Below are 20758 nucleotides of genomic sequence, written 5' to 3' on the forward strand. Positions count from 1 at the left end.
TAATAATATATATATATTTCCCAAAAGATCACAGTGTTCAAGGCAGACTTTTTTGTTTACTTTTTTGACTACCTAACCACTGTTTGGCTTTTAAGAAGCCTTCAGAGTGTATTTTTGTTCCAGAGTTTAAGAATTAATATTAAAAAGCAATAGCTTCAGGGGTTCATCTGAGAATATGGCTATATAATCAAAGCTATCAAAGCAATTGTTTCAGGGGCTCATCCACCCTAAATGGCTCCAGAAACTGTAGAAACTATGTGGAAAGTGTAAAGGACCTGAAATTATGCTCTGTATTTCCCTCCTTCTAAACAGCATTCTTCTCTGGGATCTTGGATCTAAATGCTCAGTAATGGTAACAAGGCGCCACAGTTCTGATCTCATGACAAAGAAGGTTCATGGAAGCAATTAGCCACCCATTCCATTGCCTCCTCCTCGTCTTGATTCTCCTTTCCTGATGTTCACATGACTAATTGAGTCTAGGCTGGTCACTCGCCAGCTTTTAAGAGTCCAGACACTATGCAATGAATGAAGACGCACTAAACATTTTATTAGGCCAATTATCTAAGATGTCCTATGAAACCAGAATCTAAATTCCCCAAATCAAGGAGACAATTTTCATAAAGAGTTTCATAGAACAGAAACAACTTCTGGAGTTACGCCACACCCCTCTCCCCTTCCATTTCACTTTCTTTCTCCTAATATTGTTTTTGAGTCTGTCTAACTCATAGCTCACAGCCCATTGAGTTTCCATGGCTGTAAACTGCACAACAGGAGACTGTCTATCTTTCTTCCTCAGAGCCATTGGTGACTAGTCTTTATATGTACCCACCATATTTTATTTCTCTGTTCATCTGCGGACAGCATTTTGGTTGTTTCTACCCTTTGTCAACCCTGTATTGTGATGAACATTAGCTACAGTTTTTAATCTCTGCTTTCATTCTTTTTCATGTATACTGAGGAATAGAATTGCTGAGTCATATGGTAGTTCTAATATTGGTGGGTTTTGTTTTTTATTTTTAAGGAATCACTATATTGTTTTCACAATGACTGTCCTATCTTACACCCCCTCCAGAAATTTATAAGGGTTCTAATTTCCCCACATCCTCTCCAATATTCACTATTTTCTGCTTTTGATGTTTGGGGATTTTTTTTTCCACCTTTCTTTCAAAGCTATCCTAAAAGGAGCCCTGTGGCATGGTGCCCAACTGCTAATCACAAAGTTGGAAATTTTAATCCACCAGATTCCCGAAGGGAGAGAAATAGGCAGTCCCCTTTCATAAATATCTACAGCCTCAGATATAGGTCAGATGGTTGCTCTAAGTCATAATCAACTCTGTAACAGGGGGTTTGGGTTTTAGCATTCCTAGTATAAGTGACAAATTATCCAACAATATTAATACCCCATACAAGCAAAATACCGATGAAGATAATGAAAAAATGACTAGAAAAGTACATAGAGAAATGTTAGAGGCTTAATCTGGGTTTAGTAGAGGCTGTGGCACCAGGACTATCATTGCTGATGATAGAGGGATCCTGGTTGAAAGCAAATGCCAGAAGAATGTCTCTCTGTGCTTTATTGACTATGCAAAGACATCTGACTATGTGGATCATAAGAAATTATGGTTAACATTGAAAAAATAAGAATCTCAGAACACTTAATTATGCTCATGCAAAACCTAAATCTATACCAAGGAGCTGTTGTGTGAGCAGAGAAAGGAAACACTACATGGTTTAAAATTAAGAAAGGTGTGCATCAGGTTTGTATCCTTTTTCCATACTTATTTAATTTGTATGGTGAGCAGATTATCCAAGAAGATGCACTCTACATTCTATGTAAAAGAAAATGGTATCAAGATTGGGGAAAGGCATATCAATAATTTTCATTATGTAGATGACACAACTGTGCTTGCTGAAAATGAGGACTTAAAGCACTTGCCGCAGAAGGTGAAACACTGCAGCCATCACTATGGATTGCGATTCAATGTTAAGAAAACCAAAATCCTCATCTTTGACTAACAGGCAACATCATGATGGATGGAGAAAAGACTGAGGCTGTCAACATCCTCATCTTACTTGTATTCACAATCAGTACACTTGGAACCAGCAGTCAGAAGATCAGGAGATGTATTTATTGCACTGGGACGACTGCAGTCAGAAACCTCTCCAAATTATTGAGGAGTAATGATGCCAGTTTGAGGACTAAAGTATGCCTGATTCAGGCCATAGTCTTTTTAGTCACTTGCTAGCCATCTCACAGCTGGACAATGAATAAAGATAACAGAAGAAGAATCCATGCCTTTCAGTTGTTGTTTTAGAGAAGAGTACTGACTATCTCACGGACTGCCAAAGAACAGGTCTTGGAAAAAGTGTAGCCAGAGTGCTTCTTGAGGACAAAGGTGATAAAACTTTGTCTCACCTAAGTTGGGTATGTTGCTAGTAGAGGATACTCCTTGGAAAGTTGTATCACACTTGGAAAGGTGAGCAAAAGGGAGGAAGACCTTCAACCAGAAAGACTAACAGAGTGCAGCAATGGGCTCAAAGAGTCAGAGATTGTGAATATGGCAAAAGATAGGACAGGGGCCTGATCTGTTGTTCATACAGTCTCTATGAGTTGTACTCAACTCGACTGCACCTAACAACAACAACAATAGTATGACAGAAATTTTAGATGTTCTGGAATTCCCATTGTTCTCAATGTTAGCCATAATTTGTTATGATCCACATAATCAAATAACTTTGCACAGTCAATGAAAAGGATAATCTTCTGGTATCCTCTGCTTTCAGCTGAGATCCATCTGACATCAGCAATGACATCCTTGATGCCACGGTCTCTTCTAAACCCATCTTGTATATCTGGTAGTTCTCTGTCAATGTACAGTTTTAGCCATTTTTGGCTGATCCTTAGCAATATTTTGTTTGTTTGCTATAGTGATATTAATGATACTGTTCTATAATTTCTATGTTCCACTGCAGCAACTTTCTTGGGAATGGGAACAAATATGGATCTCTCCCTATCAGCTGGACAGGCAACTCTCCTCCAAATTTCCTGACAGAGACTGGTGAGCATATTAAAAGCTGTATCTATTTGTTGAAACATATCAATTGGTATCTCATCGATTCCTGGGGCCTGATTTTTTTGCCAATGCTTTCAATGCATTGTGAACTTCTTCCTTGATTATTTTTGGCTCTTTATCAGATGCTACTTCTTAAAATGTTTCAGTGTCAACCAATCCCTTTTGTACAATGTACCTATTTCTTTGGTACAGTGACTGTGTATTCCCTCCATTTTCTTTTTTAATTAATATTTTTATCACTCATATACATTGAGTTTCATGTATGTATATTGTGTTTTATAAAGTCATTCATGTACATTATATTTCATTCATTTAAACTGTGGAGTTTCTCTCTCTTACATTCATCTTTCACAACTTTCTTACATGCATCTTACACTAATCAGTACTTTTGTGAAAGCATGTAAGCCAACTATGTCATGCCTCATGCCCTAACATCCCTATTTTAGAAAGCCAATTTCTGATTTATCAATCCCTATCCATATCAAGCAATCCCTTTTGCTTGAGGATCCTCTGTTCAACTTGGAAACTTTGGGCATCTGCATCCACAAGCAATGTCCAGTCTAGAGCAAGCCATCAAGTTGCAGCAACCTACCCTAGCTCACAGCATGGAACATCTCTTTATCTTGTTGGGTTCTGGAAAACTCATCCCCAGTCATCCTTGGCCAGGCTTAAATAGGCATCATTTGCAAACTTAGAAGCCCACATTTCTCCCTGTGGTCCAGACCTGTTGGTCTCCTCACTCAGGCTTAAGACCCTACTTGGGGCCAACTCAGATCAACAATCCAGGGGTCCTCATGACTTCCTGCTCCTCAAGCCAACAACCCTTTTTTTGCTTATCAACACATCTGCACATGCTAGGTGAGCAGTGCTGAAGGAACATGTCCAAGCTCAGTCTGCTTCTCCATTGTTTTATTTCTTCCACTTCCACTCTTGTAGATCCAGGTGATTGCTGACTGAACATATTCCAACCTCAAGTCTCAGAAGTGGGCTCTGATGGGCACCAACTTTACTTTATACCTCAGAAGCCAAACAGTTCTGTTTTTTAAAAGACAGTCTCCTATTTTCCTTTTTCCTTCCCTCCATTTCTGCTCGCTCTTTTTCCAATCAAAAACTGGGGTCCACAAAGCCATTCAAATGAAAATCTCTTCAGAATACTGGGTTGGACTCAATCTTTCCCCTTGCCCAAATCCCAAAACCCACTATCAGATTCTACTTTTAACAAGCTTATCTCCAGGGCAGTTCTTCCCTTTTTGTACTTCAAATCAAGTACTGGTCAAAGGTGGAATTACACACTTTCTGAATTTACACTCTCTGGTATTCATTGATATTGTATGTGTTTTTTAACCCCTTCCATTTCTTAAAACTGATTTGCATATAACCATGTGCATGGATATTGTATTGTATCCATGCACATTGTACCCACAAATTCCCTCATACACACTGTTGTTGTTGTCGTCGTTGTTATGCGCCGTCAAGTCGTTTGCGACTCATAGCGACCCTATGTACAACAGTCCTAAACCCTGCTCTATCCTGTGCCAATCTCATTGCCTCTGCCCACCCATCCCGATTACCCTAGTCACTGAATCAATCCACCTCATAGAGGGTCTTCCCCTCCTGCGCTGTCCCTCTACTCTACCCAGCATGATGTCCCTCTCTAAAGACCTGTCTCTCCTTGCAACATGTCCAAAGTATGTCAGATGAAGCCCCAGAATCCTTGCCTCCAAGGCGCAGCCTGGTTTAATCCTCTCTTCAATTAATCTGTTTGTTTTCTTGGCAGTCCATTTCTTGGCAGTCCATGGTATATTCAATACTCTTCTCCAGCACCACAACTCAAAGGTGTCAGTTCTCCTTCTATCCTCCCTAGTCATTGTCCAACTCTCTGATGCATAACAAGTGATTGCAAAAACCATGGCCTGTATCAGGTGGACCTTAGTCTCCAGAGTGACACCATTGCTCTTGAGTACTTTAGAGAGGTCCCTAACCGCAGACTTTCCCATCGCAATACGTTTTTTGATTCCATGTTTATTATCACACTGTCCTCCCAAGAGCCTAATGAACCTTCCCCTATCCTATTCCCCTCACCCCACACCTCCCTCATTCCAGTAATCATTTCTCCTTCCCCCTTTTCTGCTTCTCTCTCCACTTCCCCCTGCCCCATGTTTCTAGATTGTGTTCATAGCATCTCTACATTGCAACTCGAGGCTTATATTTATTTGTTCTTCAGACCAAATTGGTTCTTCTGAGAAATGCGAAGTCAGTTCTTCCCTTTTTATTCTCCAATTCTGTTCTTTGTACGTTTTATTATACTATTTTCCTTTGTCTCCTGAGCATTCCTGCAAAGTCTTCTGTTTATCTCTTTTACTCTGTCATCTCCTTATCTCTTTTACTCTGTAATCTCCTTTGTTTTGGATTCTTGACGCTCTTGTGTGATTTCAAATTTGTTTTGATATTCAGTTTGGTCTTTGGTTCTCTTTTTGTGGAGACACCTCAAAGGTAAAAAAAAAATAATAATAACCTTTTGCTCTCTTGATGGATGATATCCTTGATGCCATCATGCCATCCCATAGTGCATCTCATCTTCAGTCGTTAGTGTTCAGTGGCTCAAATGTATTTATGAGACAATTTTTTAATTGAAGTGTTTAGACTCAAGGTCATATTTTGATTCTTGTGGATTTGTTTTCATTTTCTTCAGCCTCAATTTGAACTTGCACATGAGTCATTTATGGTCTGTTCCACATTCAGCACCTCAGCACCTGGTCAATCTGATTTCTGTGCAGTACATCAGGTGAGGTCTATGTGTATAATCATGAACTAATTTTTTAAGGAATGTGAAATGACTAATTCTTGAATGTACAAAAATTCAAGCATTCAATATCTAGCCTCATTCTCATTTCTGTTACTAAGTATGTACTTTCCAACTACCATACCGCCTTCATATTCCCAACTTTAGCATTCAGTCACCAATTATTATTGCATATTGATTGCATGTTTGGTCAATTTCAGAAATCCTCAATTTCCTCCTATTTGGCTTTAGTTGTTAGTTTTATTGTTGATTGTCTTCGAGTTGAGCATGACTCATAGCAACCCTATGAACAAAAGGCCTGAAGCCTCTCTACAACTATCAACATTTATCAAAGTTCATAGAGTTTCTGGAGGCATGTTATTTAGGAAAAGGATGCTACACCTGCTTCCAAACCTGTCATAGTATGTTGTTACTGTTTTTATGAGTCATTGAGTCACCTGCGATGTATAGTGACACTATGTACAGCAGCTCTGAAACTTTCTCTGTACTGAGCCAGTCTCACTAATTCTGACACATCAACCCCCATTGCCCCAGTTACTGTATCAAGCCATCTCATCTGGGGTCTTTCTCTCCTGTGCTGTCTGTCCACCTTTCTGAGCATGATGCCCTTCTCCAGTTGTTAGTACATATTTTTAAATAATAGTTGTACTAATAGTCTTCTGTGTACACATATAGATAGTATCCTATCACTCAAAACATTGTCATTCAGGCTAGAACTTGAAATGGTCTTTTTAGCTGTGAATGCCATAGTTTTGTTCCTCAATTTTTCATTCCCCAACAGTAGATCAATAATTGTACTCATGTAAAATGATATCTAGACCAAGAATTTGTCATGTGTACAGAGCAAGGGAACTTGCTCTGAAATTTGCAAAATGGTTTAAAACCAAGAAAGATATATCTGTATCCTCTTACCATACCTATTTAATCTATAAACACAACAAATCATTCGAGAAGCTGGTCTCTATGAAGAACTGAATGACATCAGCACCAGAAGAAAACACATCAACAACTTGGGTTATGCAGATGACGCAACCTTAGTGAAAGTGAGAAAGATTTGAAATGCTTGCTACAGAAGATCAAAGAATAAAATTCTCAATGTGGATTGCGTCTCAACATCAAGACAAAAATCCTCACCACTGGGCCAAAAGGCAGTATCATGATAGATGGAAAAGACTAAAACTGTCAATGACTTCCTCTTACTTAGATCCACAATCAACACCTTTGGTACCAGCAGTTAGGCAATCAGAAGATGTCTGTGTTGTGAAAATCTTTTGTCAGTGACCTCTCTAAATCACTGAGGTGCAATGATGTCAGTATAAAGACTAAGGTGCCTCAATTTAGGCTATGATCTTGTCAATCACTTGCTAGTATTAGAGAGTTTGCCAGTTAACAAGGATGACAGAAGAAGGCTCTATGGCTTTGAGTTGTGGTGTTGAATAAGAGTACTAAATATGGGGAAACCCCGTGGGCCTGTGCGGCGCCCTGCCTTTCCAATCCGCCATCCACAGTGGGACCACAGCCAAGATGCAGATTTTCGTAAAAACCCTCATGGGGAAGACCATCACGCTCGCGGTTGTACCCTCGGACACAAGAGAGAATGTCAAGGCCAAGATCCAGGATAAGGAAGGAATTCCTCCTGATCAGCAAAGACTCATCTTTGCTGGAAAGCAGCTGGAAGATGGGTGGACCCCATCTGACTACAACATCCAAAAAAGGAGTCCACTCTTCACCTTGTTTTGAGACTTCGTGGTGGTGCTAAGAAAAGGAAGAAGAAGTCTTACACCACTCCCAAGAAGAATAAGCATAAGAGAAAGAAGGTTAAGCTGGCTGTTCTGAAATACTATAAGGTGGATGAGAATGGCAAAATTAGTCGCCTTTGTCGGGAGTATCCTTCAGAGGAATGCAGTGCTGGAGTCTTTATGGCCAGTCACTTTGACAGACACTACTGTGGCAAGTGCTGTCTGACTTACTGCTTCAACAAACCAGAGGACAAGTAATTATGAGTTAATAAAAGACAGTGAATTACCAAAAAAAAAAAGCAAAAACAAAAAAGAAAGAGTACTAAATACTCCATGGTCTACCAAATAATAAACAAATATGTCTGGAAGAAAGTGCAGCTTGAATGCTTCTTACGGGTAAGGAAGATGAACCTTCACCACACGTTGGGCATGTTGTTAGAAGGGACTGTTTCTTTGGAAGGGGCATTATGTTTGGAAAAGGGGACGGTCAACAAAATAGAGAAAGACTCTCTAAGAGCTAGATGATAAGGATGGCACAGAATAGGACAACAAATAGGACTTTGTTGTTCAAAGGGTTGCTATGAGTTGTATTCAACTCAACAAAAAGTCAAATAAAATTACATCTCATTGTGGCTTTGATTTGCATTTCTGGATAATGAAAAGGAGCCTGGTAATGTATTCAATAACATATAGAGCTACTAACCAAAAGACTGGAGGTTTGAATCCTCCAGATATCCTTGGTAGAGAGAGGCACAGTATCCTACAAAGATTTACAGTCTCAGAAATCCAATGAATAGTTCCCATGAGTTATGATTCTGAATCAAAACGACAGCACTGGCTTTTTGAGGTGGAGGGACCTGACTATTGATGCTGAGCACCTTTAAATTTCTCTAATGACCATTTGAATGTCTTCTTCAGTGAAATGACCACTTAAGTCCTTTGCACATTTTATGGCTGCGTTGTATTTTTGTGGTGAAAATTTGATATACATTTTAGTTACTACATTAGTGTTTGATACATGGTGTCTGAACCTATCTCCCAGTTAAGTAGTTTGTCTTTTCACTTTTTTGACAAAGTTTTTGATGAACAAAATTTTAATTTTTTTTCTAGATCCCATCATTTACTTCATCTTCTTGTTGTTTGTACATTTATTAGTATAATAGATCATCCATTGTTGAAAGTTGGACCTGATCCATTGCTCCAATTTGATTTTTTTAAACATTTTCAAGGTTCTAGTGGCGAGAAGCTGTGCTGGGGCCACCAGGTGCTCAGTGGGAGAAGGAAGGGCAATCTCTTCCCATGTGATTAACTGCCTTTGAACACCCAGTGGAGGGTCAGCTATTGGTCAGTTCTGACTCAATGGTACACAACAACAGTTTGCACACTTAGATCCTTAACCCATTTTTTATATTGTGTGTATGGTGTGAGGTGTGGATCATTTTTCAATATTATGCGTGAGGAAATCCAACTTGTCCAGCCTTAATTATTGAAGAATCTCCTTCTTCCCCATCAAAGGAACTTATTATCCTTGCAAAAAAATCAGCTGTCCCTAGATATTTATTTCTGGATTCTCACTTGTATTTCCTTGGTCTACTAATGTGTCTGTCTATTGTTACTCCATTACCAGGCTATTTAAATTACTGCAGCTGTATAGTATTTTTAAAATCAGGAAGTGTGGGTCCTCCTACATTGTTCTTGTCTTTCAACATTATTTTAGCTATTCAGGGCCTCCTGCCATTTCCTTTAGAGTTGAGGATTAATTTTTCTATTTCTGTAAAGAAAATTATTGGAATTCTGATTGCTATTACACAGAATCTATAAATTGCTTTGGGCCACATTGACAGCTTATCAGTATTGTCTGTTATCTTCCTCTTTTATCTCTCTTATTTTAGTGAAGGTTTACAAATCATACTATTCTTTTTTCATAATTTTTTAATTAATTTTAATGAATATTTACAAAGATGTAGGGTTTCCATTCATTGTTGCACTTTTCTCCCTGCCCACTCTTTGCCCCCCACCCCCAGTTTGCTCTTTTCCTTGAAAAGTAAAAGAAAAACTTTCATTGTTATGAAATCCCTTCCCCCAAGTCCACTCCACTGTGCAGCCTTCATTCTGGACTCCTGTATTGACAATAATACCCAACCATATATCCCTTTTAAACAGTTCTCTCCTTCATCTATTTCAATGCAGTATACATCATTCCTCCCCTCCTTTGTCTTCCCTCAACCCCGATGTCAGTCCCATTTTACAACAGTGGCCCTATGCAATATTTGTCCTTTTGTGACTGAGATGTTTCACTCAGCATAATGCCCTCTAGGGTCATCCATTTTGAATAATATTTCATGAGTTCCTTGTTTTTCAATGCTGCATTATATTCCATTGTGTGAATACACCAGAGCTTCTCTATCCATTAGTTGATGGGCACTTGGGTTGTTTCCAGTTCTTTCCTATTGCAAACAAAGTCACAATAAACATGGGTGTGCATATATCTGTTCGGGTGGCAGTTATTTAGGGTAAGTTATTACTTATTTATGTTATTTAGGTTATTTAGGGTAAGTTATTATTATTTAGGGTAAGTTATTTAAGTAGGTTTATTTAGAGTAAATTCCCAGTAGAGGAATTGCTGGGTCAAAATGGTATTTCTATTTGCAACTTTTTGAGAAAGCGCCAAACTGCCTTCCATCGTGGCTGCACCATTTTACACTCCCACCAACAGTGAATAAGGATTCCAGTTTCTCCACAACCTCGCCAGCATTTGATGTTTGCTGTTTTGTTAAATTTTGCTATTCTTACTTAGCCAGGAAATTAAAAGACGTATTGCAATGGGAAAGTCTGTTTTTAGGGACCTCTCCAAAGTACTTAAGAACAATGGTGTCTCTCTGGAGATGAAGGTGCATCTGATACAGGCCATGGTCTTTGCTATCACCTGTTATGCATTAGAGAGTTGGAAAGTGGCTAAGGAGGATAGAAGGAGAATTGATGCCTTTGAGCTGTGGTGCTGGAGAAGAGTATTGAGAATACCATGGACTGCTAGGAAAACAAACAGATTTGTCCTGGAAAGGGTTAAACCAGGTGGCTTCCTGGAGGCTAGGATTCTGAGGCTCCATCTAACATACTTTGGACATGTTGTAAGGAGGGACTGCTCCTTGGAGAGGGACAGCATGCTTGGGAGGGTGGAGGGACAGCGCAAAAGGGGAAGACCCTCTATGAGGTGGATTGATTCAGTGACTGGGGTAATCAGGATGGGTGTGTCAGAGGCAGTGCGATTGGCACAGGACAGAGCAGAGTTTAGGGCTGTTGTATATAGGGTCGCTATGAGTCACAAGCGACTCGATGGCACATAACAACAACAACAATTCTTACTGGGGTGAGATGATGTCTCATAGCTGTTTTGATTTGCATCTCTCTTAGAGTTAGGGATTTTGAACATTTCTTCATATGTTTGTTTGCCATCTGAATGTCTTCTTTGGTGAAGTGTCTGTTCATATCCTGTGACCATTTTTCAACTGGGTTGTTTTCCTTTATTTTGTTGTGGTGCTCGAGTATTTTATACATTCTAGATATAAGTCCCTTGTCTGACATATCATCACCAAATATTTTTTCCCCAGTCTGTGGCTTTCCTTTTTACCCGGTTGGAGAACTTTTCGGATGTGAAATCATACCATTCTTAAAAGCAGAAACTATGTCTTTCATACCTGGCTGGGCATCACCTACAGTGCTAGCATGCTCTCAGACTCCTTAGAGAAGAGAGAGTAACACAGTGGATGGGAACCAGGTCAGGAGTTATAACACCAGCGCTGAGCACAAGTTTCATAAATTACTACTGTACAGTTTGGGGCAAGCAACCTCTCCTATCTTCAAAACAAGTCAGAACTCTTGCTCACTCTTAGAGGACTCAGATCATTAAATGAGATAAAAAAAGGAAAAGGTTAATAAACCATTTTATAGAGCTCAAACTCATTCTCATGAAGTCAGAACCAACTCATAGTTAACCCTCCATCAGATTTCTAAGACTGTAAATCACACAAGAGGATCCCTGGGTGGATTTGAACAGCCAGAGAGATGTGGCCTTCAGCTAGGCATTCAACTCCCATGGACTTAGCCACTAGGGCTCAAACATTTAAAAGGGTTGTACAAGTATATTACTGAATATATTAAGTTGATACAGTAGACTCAGAAGTACCTTGTAATGATTTGTTCTAGCTTAACTTTCTGCTGTGAGTTGCAATTCTACCCCAGGCTTGCTGAATCAGAATCTATAGTTTAACAAGGTATCTGGATAATTCTTACATATACATATGCACACATAAGCATAACCTAAGGATCTTGTTAAAATTGATATTTTGATTCAGTATATCTAGATAGAAATGCAAACCCTCAGCAGGATGTTGAAATGGAATGAACCAGCTCCAGTACTGGTATTCAGCACTGTTCACCTCCTTTGAATTTTCATACCAAGCCTATGAGGTAGAGCCTATTATTAAACCTATTTGACAGGAAACTTGGGTCCTGTCAAAATCCACCTGTTGAAATTCACCCACTGCTGCTCTGGAAGAAAGGCTTAGTAATCTCCTTCTGAAGGATGACAGCCATTGAAAACCTTCTGGAGCAGAATCCTACTCTCACACATGGAATCACCACGAGTTGGAATGGACAATAGCTGATTTGATTCTGTTGGTTGTGGCTCAGAGAAGTAAAGTATATTTACTTTACTTCTTTGCACATCTGCACATTTTCCATAGGGAAATGATGTTGGAAAGCTATTCTGGATGGTCTGGGCTCCCTGCCCTGTGATCCTATAGCTGTAAGGATGTTCAAGACACATGGTAAGTGTCTTCTGTCACCCCTGCTATCCTGGGAACTGGATGGCAAGGGTGGTGAAGGATTCCTCCCGTGTTTCCAGAGCTCAACAAGGACCAGGGAGTTAAGAGCATCTGGATAAAGGCTGCAGTTAATCCTTCTTCCTAACTGCTCTCACTTCCATACTAGTTTTGCCCACTTTGGCCAGCAACTGGCCAAACACACAGACTCTGATCCAGGTGCATGGAACTGGGCACAGCAATCCATCGTGGTTCCCTTACCTAACGCCAGCCACTTGGAAACACAAACCTAAGAGCTCAGGCCTCCAGGCAGGTCCCTGTGCCTACATCCACCAGACTCATTCCAGTGCCCTGCCTCGCTCAGGCAGGTATCCATCCACAGTGCCCTCTCCCCCAGATCAAAATGGACTTATAGCTGTCAGGATAGGATGGCTGTGGAATGGGGACCTAGTTCAGGAGTAGGCTGAAGAGTTGGAAAGGAAGAGACAGTCTTTACAGCAGAATTTCAAACCAATTAATTCCAGTTCGACTCTCTGTTGAAAATTTGTATTTCCATTCCAGAGGCACTGGAATTAGAATCTACATTTTACCCTCCTTTTAAAAAAAACAAAAAACAAAACACAAACTGATTTCAATAAATATTTATAGAGATTTTGGATTTTCATTCATTCATTGTTGCACTTTTCTCCCTGCCCACCCCACCCCCACCCCAGTTCGCTCTTCTCCTTGAAAAGCAAAAGAAAAACTCCTTCATTGGTATACAATCCCCCCATACCCTCCCTACCCCGAGTATACTCCACTCTGCAACCCGCATTCCGAACTCTTATGATAATTATAATGCCCTAAAATATATTGCTTTTAAACTATTCTCTCCCTCATAGCTTCAACGCAGTATACATTTTAACAAGGTCTGGGTGTGACTTTCCTGTATCCATACACACCCATATGAACCACCCTGGAATCTTGTTAAATGCAGATTCTACTTCAGTTGTTAAATGTAGATTTTGACTCAATGTATCTAGGGTAGAAATACAAATTCTTAGTAAAGGATCAAACTGGAATATGAACTTTTTGGAAGAACGGCCTGATAGTGAGAGTGGGGCCTGGGTGGCCCCACGAAGTGGGACTAGGCAGAGTCATCCTCCCCATCCGGCACTGATATATATAAATGCCACAGCACAGAAATCAGGCACAAGGACAAGGACCCAGCAGATTCTCCACCCAGTCCCGCATACCCAGGCCCAAAGTAGGCAAATCTTCTTTTCATCATTCATGAAACTATATCTTGCTTATTATGACAATTTTTAAAACATCTCTGATTATTCCTTTGAGAGTCCAATTTGTTTCCTTTGTGAAGAGGAAACAATTCCCTTCTCAGTTTGGGAGGTGGGGCATTCCATTTATCTTGAGGGGAAAATCTGTTTCCTATTAGGAACCACATTCTGTAGGTCTATTTATGATGGATAAATCTCCACTCTTTATATGAGACTGGGGAGAGGGGGAGCCTCTTTTCATTATCCTACAAACTTCCATGAGACCCACAAGGGAGATGCTCCAGCTCTCTCCTTGGGCACTGAGACAAGTTTGAGTTTCTATCACTTGCTCTGAGAAAGAAATTTTCACTCACCCCTCTGAACATCAGCAGTATCTCTGAGGCTGCCAGTACACCTGAGAGCTCTCCCCATGGATGGTAGAGACGGGTCCTGGGAAGGTGCAGGTTAAAATAAACACTACTTTCCATTAAGATGATTCCAAAGTATGTGTGTAAAACAAAGCTGTGCTCTACAGAGGTTTCAATGGCTGGTTTTTTTCTAACGTAGAATGCCAGGCTTTTCTTTCAAGGCACCTCTGGGTTGACTTAAGGTCAGCCTTTCATTTAGTTGAATATGGTAACATTTTGCACCATCAAAAAATTCCAAAATACAATTTGCCAATCCCTTATACCCTAAGTAAGTTTTGCACCCCAAACAATGCCTAACTTTTAAATGCTCAACATCTCTTTGCTCATATTACTACCAACAGCACTGCTTGTAACAACTCCTGGGGCTGTTGTTCAACAGTATTGGGTAGAACAGGTCCCTTGGAGAATATACTAGGAATGGTGACCCATGTGTTCAGCATCATGGTGGCGCTGTAATTATGATGGAGAATTTTGAGAAATTGGAGGAAGAAAAAGGCATTCCCGATGGAAAGGGTAGACCCTATGCATTTTCATTAAGTCAGTCATCCTTCATTATCAAAGACAGCCAAGAGGACAACTTCAAATGAGCTCCAGGGGGTTCCAGCTCAGGCCTTGACCCCTCTGCCTGCCTTCTTCCCAAGCCACCGTCATGGTGGGATGAGGCCCTAACATGCATTCCTGTGATTACACCTCACTCTTGGTCCCGTACTCTCAGACTGTGGGCTATTTTAAGCCCAAATTAAAGACTCTTCTCTTCTGAATGGCTGCAATTTCAGCCTGTGGTTTGTTTACCCTGACGTGGCATGGGGCCATGGTGTTGGTACGTGGGGCACTGCAAGGGGGGACTGTTTCTGGATGAAGAAGAGGGGCTCTGCATGAACCATTTCACACAAGTACATGGATGGACAAACACAAAGAAGACAGCAGTGGAAGACTCCTCCTGGGTATCAGAAGGGCACTAAAAATAGTTCCACCTTAGAACAGGAGAGCACTGGAAGCTTGGTAGTGCTTCAAACCCAAAGGAAGACACTCACCACTCTGATTCCCAAATACAACCTGGAGAAAGAGGATCCAGGGTGCTCCTGAGAGGCACGGGTGTCTCACATATTTTGGGCATGGTGTTAAGAGAGGCTAGTCCTTGGGAAGACAATCTGCTTGGTAAGGTGGAGGGTCAGGGAAAGTGCAGAAGGCCCTCCACGAGGTGGATGGACACAGTGACTGCAGCAGTGGGCTCAGAGATGCTGTGGCTGGCACAGGACAGGGCAGTGTTCACATGCACTGCTCACAGGGTCACTATGATTCATACTCAGTGGCACCTAACAACAACTCTCACTCCCGGGGTTGAAGTCTAGGTTTCCCCTTCAATCTCAGCACACACATGCACACACACCCTGCCTGCTGTCCCAATTACTATCAAGTGGGTTTCCACTCCTTATGTTCCGTGGGATTTTCAATGACTGACATTTCATAATTAAATTGCTAGTTCTTCCTTCTAAAGCACCTCCGTGTGGACTTGAAGTCTAATTTTTGCTTAACTTTGGAAAGCTTGAACCATTTGGCTATCCAGAGGCTCTTTAAGTCTGACACAGCCCACAAAAGTCCCTACCACTGTGCAAAGGATCTCAGGAGGCTGAAGTCACAGGTTAAAAACCAGGAGCACACAGGTGAAACACTGGGGCTATCTGGTCCCAACCATTGCCAAGACAATGAGAAAAGCACTGCTGAAAGCAGACAGATAAAGACAGAGGGAGCCCAGAGGAAACTGGGCAAATACAGGACAGAAGCCCATCAAGCTCTCAGCATCTGTATTCTCTGCCTTGATGATGCCTAAGCTAGAGGCATGAGCCACGCCACCCAGGATTCCATTTCCTTCTATCTGACACTCACATCTCATGCTCTGAGATGGACCGAAAAAGAGAAATATTTCTTTGTGCTGTTTGGAAGGCAGGAGCATTCCCGATTCCACTGATACTTGACTCATCAGCCCAAGTCAATTCCATGTTTGGCAAGTTCCATTTTGTTCACTCATAAACAACAGCGACAACATTTTGTCTGCCGATTTGTGGTAGCTTGTGTGTTGGCTGGTCTGATGCCAGGAGCTCGACTGCCAGTATTTACCAATATATACCACCAGGGAGGTAACGGGTGTTCACTCCAGACTTTATTTGACCAGTCAGGGCAGGTCCATGGCACATAGATTTTGGTGGAACTTCCAGGTTAAGATAAACTAGAAAGCAAGACCTGATGATCTACTTCTGAAAATTAGCCAGTTAAACAAAAGAATATCATTCAACTAGCCTGCTTGGCACATGATCGGCAGGGTTCAATAGCTGGTAGAGGTGATCATGTTTGGTGACGCAGAGGAGGAGAAAGAGCGAGAGAGATTTTGAGTGGGATGGACCAGCAAAGAAGAAGCCACAAGGGGCTTGAGGGTGATACGGCTCTAAACAATGTTCCCTTCTGTTACATAAGGCTGCCATTACTTGGTGTCCAACTCAATGGTAGCTACGTACCCATCTCTCCTGGAAAGCTATCTGATACTTACAGTAAGCACTGGCTCCTTAAGCAGACACTGCAGATGAAGTTGGCTTCAGAAGAGAACACCCCTGAGATTTGAAGTCTCTTGTAGACTTTGAGATTCCAGACCTTTTCTGGGGTGCTTGCCACCCCAAATGGCCAGAAGCAGGTATCACAATTGGCTCCCCTCCAACTAAGTACTACTGTACAGACCCTGTTTTGTTTGGCTGGCAAAGAAAAGTTTTTAAGGCTTTTTGGCTAAGCATGTGGTCCCTAGTTCACCAAGGCCCCCTCACCTCCTATGGCTTCATAGGCAGTCCCATTCATCCATTTATACTGCCTTCCTGGCCCATGGAGGTAATTGGTTTTCACTTGGACTTTATAATGACTAAATGCTTTCTCACCTTGTGTAAAAGCAAAGTTAGAAAAGAAATCAAGACTTAGCCATACCAGTCTTTGCTCTGATACCCAGCACAGAGCCAGACACAATAGTCAAGCATCAGTGAATGATTTGAATACACTAATGTGTGATCACGTCTCTTACTCACAGGCTATCAAGGGCACAGGAAGAGGGAAGAGGAGAGCTGTTCATCCAGCTATTTCTCTGGAAGATTTAAACATGCAGACAAACCAAAACAGAACCCCATTTACCAGGAACAAAGAGATGGAGATGGCTGTAGGTGAGCCAAATTTTGGATCCAAAAAAATTGAGAGCAGCTGGCACTTCTGAATACCTCTGTCCCCCTGGGACGGGCTGAGTGCACACCAGTAAGCACCAGCCGTTTCCCTCTTTTTCTTCTTGTCATGCCTAATTACACCAGGATTGTGCTGAGTCAAGAAGCCTGCTGGGGTGGGGGCCCAGGCATGACCTCTCCCATTGCCCTCAGCCAGCTTGTAGATCTCAAGTAGCCGTGTGTGTTTCCACCGAGAAACCCAAGAATAAACTTTGCACTGATACACAGAATGCCAAATGCTCGGCCCCACACACCTCAGCCCCTGGAAGCTCTGCTCCTTCTAAACTGAGAGAGAACAAAAGTGCTTTGCAAAATCCACACCACCTGCATTCAACCCCCCACGCCCCACCTTCGTCCTTGAAATAGAGCTCCTCCACCTTGGAATGTGGTGGCAACCAGCAACTGGGCAAAGAAAGGCAACCAAAGGCAGTCATCCTTGTTGTTGTCAGGTGCCCTCGACTCAAGTACATCTTATAGTGACCCCTATGAACAACAGATCTGAACCTTGCCCTGTGTTGTACCAATTTGACATATGTCACGCAGGAGGCCATTGCTGCAGTCACCACATCAATGTGTCTCGATGGATGTCTTCCCCTCTGTTACTGACCCTCCACCTTTCAAAGCATGATGATCCTTGCCAAGGAATAGCCTCTCATAGCAACAGGTACAAAAGATACAAGACGAAGCTTTGCTCTCCCTGCTTCCAAAATCACTCTGGCTTCCCCCCCCCCCCCCGCCTTCCAAGTCATACTTATTCTTTCTATTGGCAGTCCATGGGATACTCAGCACTCTTCTCCAACAGCACAACTCAAAGGTAATTACTCCTTATAATCATCATTGTCCAGCTTTCAGTAGCAAGTGATTGAAAAAGACCATGACCTGAATCAAGTGCACCTCTGTCTTCAAACTGGCATTATTACCTGTCAATAGTATAGAGAGGTCCTTGAAAGTGGGCCTACCCAAAGCAATGTCTCATCTCCTGACTGCTGGTACCACAAGTGTTGATTCTGGATCCAAGTAAGATGAAGTCACTGGCAGTGTCCATGCTCTCAAGTATACATGGGTTTTACCTGTTCCTATCTGGTGCTTGGCATTCAGGTATTGCATCCTCATTACAGGGTCAGTAGAGATGCTAACTCTGCAACACCCATGAAGCACCTTGTGCCACAGTCTTCTCTATGCACATGCAGACTAGTATCAGTAGCAGCATGACTTCAGGCAGCCCCAGGGGTGTCTGAGAAGCACTGCCCTCCACAGGGTTTCCAATGGCTAACCTTTTGGTTAACACATTAGTTGAGCATATTAACAATTTATCTCACCCAGTGATTCTAATGCATGCACCAAACCATAAACCCATGTCTAACTGACAAGTTGCTCCTCACTCATAGCCAAGGTCTTAACCACTGTGCCACCAGGGCTCCTTTCATATGTGTTACACAATCATTCACTACCATTGAGCTGGAACTGACTCAGAGCTGACCCACCAGCAGGCTTTTGGAGGCAGCAAATCTCACAGGAAGAAAATGCCCATCTTTCTCCTTTGGAGCTGCTGGTGGGTTTGATCTACCAGAGAGGGGGCACCATTGGGTTTGCAGTGCAGCTCCTTACGGACTACGCCAACAGAGCTCTTAGCAGGTGTGGCCAACTCAAAACCAAGTCCACTGTCCTTACGTTGACTCCAACTCTGCAGCCCCAAAGGACAGAAGAGAAAGGCCCATGAGGGATTCCAAAGCTGTGACCTTTATGGTAGCAGACTGCCCTTTCTTTGCCTCTTCTTTTTCTCCATGAAAGAGTCATGGAGCCGCTGTTGGGTTCAAACCACCAACCTTTTGGTTAGTAGGTTGTCTACATCACAGCACCACTAAAGCTCCTTTTATATACAAACAAACAAATCCTCCATCAGGTCTCTTGTGAGTATTTACACAAAGAAACTGTCCATCTTTCCCCTAAGGAGCTGCCCATAGATGAGAACTGCTGACCTTTCAGTTAGCAGCTAGACACCAGGGTTCATGCATCTACAGCCCTCAATATACACAGATGAGAAAATCAACCTGTGCTGAAAACCAGCCTTGACTCAAATCAGAATTATCTGGAGAGCTTTAAAAACCTGATGTCCAGGACACATTATCAGACCAGTTAAACTGGGATCCCTAGAGAAGGATATCAGGCATGTGTATTGTTTTAAGGCCCCCTACACCCCATGATTCTATTGTGCAGGTTGAGCTGAGCATCACTTATGCCAGTGAGCTCCAGGCCTGGAAAATTGCATCCACTGACCTGTGTTTACAGGACACACTCTCGAACTTCAACTGGGCTCGAGACATGAGATCAACCCCCAGGCTGTTGGCCACAAAGTTACGGTCTGGTGTTATGCATTCACCAAGGATGTTCAATAATGCACTATGAAGTAGCATCTCTTCTGGGTATCTAGAGATAGACTCAGGGGTTAACCTCTCAGAGTTCATCTGGTTTGGTAATTTGAAGCTCGTTTCTGCGTTAACCATCTAATCAGCGGACATTTACCAAACTCTCAGTGTGTATAAGGCTCTTTACAGGGTGCTAAGAAGTGTAAGGTGAAATCCTCACCTCCAAGAGATCAAGACCTTAAACGGCAGAGCCCGAGTCATTTGCTCTGCACAGTACTGGCTCAGTGGAAGAATTTTTGCCTTCCACATGGGACACACATGGTTAGCGCTCAGCCAATGAATCTCATCCCAACCACCTCCCATCTGTCACTGGAGGCTTACAGACACTGAACAGGTTGCATCCGGGCTTCTGGGCTAAGGCAGACTAGAAAGACAACCCAGCCGATCTACTTTAAAACATCAGCCAATGAAAACTCTATGGAGCATAATGCTTTAATCTGTAAGAGATCATAGGATGGTACAGGAAGTAGTAGCACTTCATTCCATTGTTCCTGAGACTGAAAGCCACTTAACGGCAACTAAAAACAACAATGCATTTGAGGAACTGCAATACAAGGTTTTCTATAGAAGAAATTAATATGCGGTTGAACAGTTGAAGCAAGAAAATGCATGCAAAGAAACCACTTTGTGTCAGGTGCGATACATCCAAAATGATAGCCTGACAACAAGGTGCCATCAAGTGAACTCTGAGTAACGCCACAGCCCAAAATTTAACTGCCCAATAGGGTTTCCAGGCTATGAAACTTTATGAAAGCAGAAGGTACATCCTTCTCTTCAGAATGATGGTTGGTTCAAACTACCAACTTTTCTGTGCTGTTTTATTGTTGTTTCTGCCTCTTCTAGAATTCTAAATACATGTAGCTAAAATATGGCTTCTGAATAAAAAACATCATTCTCAGGCATCTGTCCAACCAAGCAAATGAAGACCTCTAGAGGTAGAGTCAGAAATCTGAGTTTTAACAAG

At 42.0% G+C, this 20758-nt stretch overlaps 1 protein-coding gene across 1 annotated transcript in view; it reads right to left on the reverse strand.

The window, feature by feature from the left end:
* SLIT3 (slit homolog 3 (Drosophila)) overlaps positions 1 to 20758 on the reverse strand; it is a 915040-nt gene that overhangs the window by 853770 nt on the left and 40512 nt on the right. The window lies entirely within an intron of this gene.

This window comes from Elephantulus edwardii, unplaced genomic scaffold (assembly GCF_000299155.1).
Source record: "Elephantulus edwardii isolate Elephantulus edwardi_28Jun2011 unplaced genomic scaffold, EleEdw1.0 scaffold00033, whole genome shotgun sequence".
NCBI lineage: Eukaryota > Metazoa > Chordata > Mammalia > Macroscelidea > Macroscelididae > Elephantulus > Elephantulus edwardii.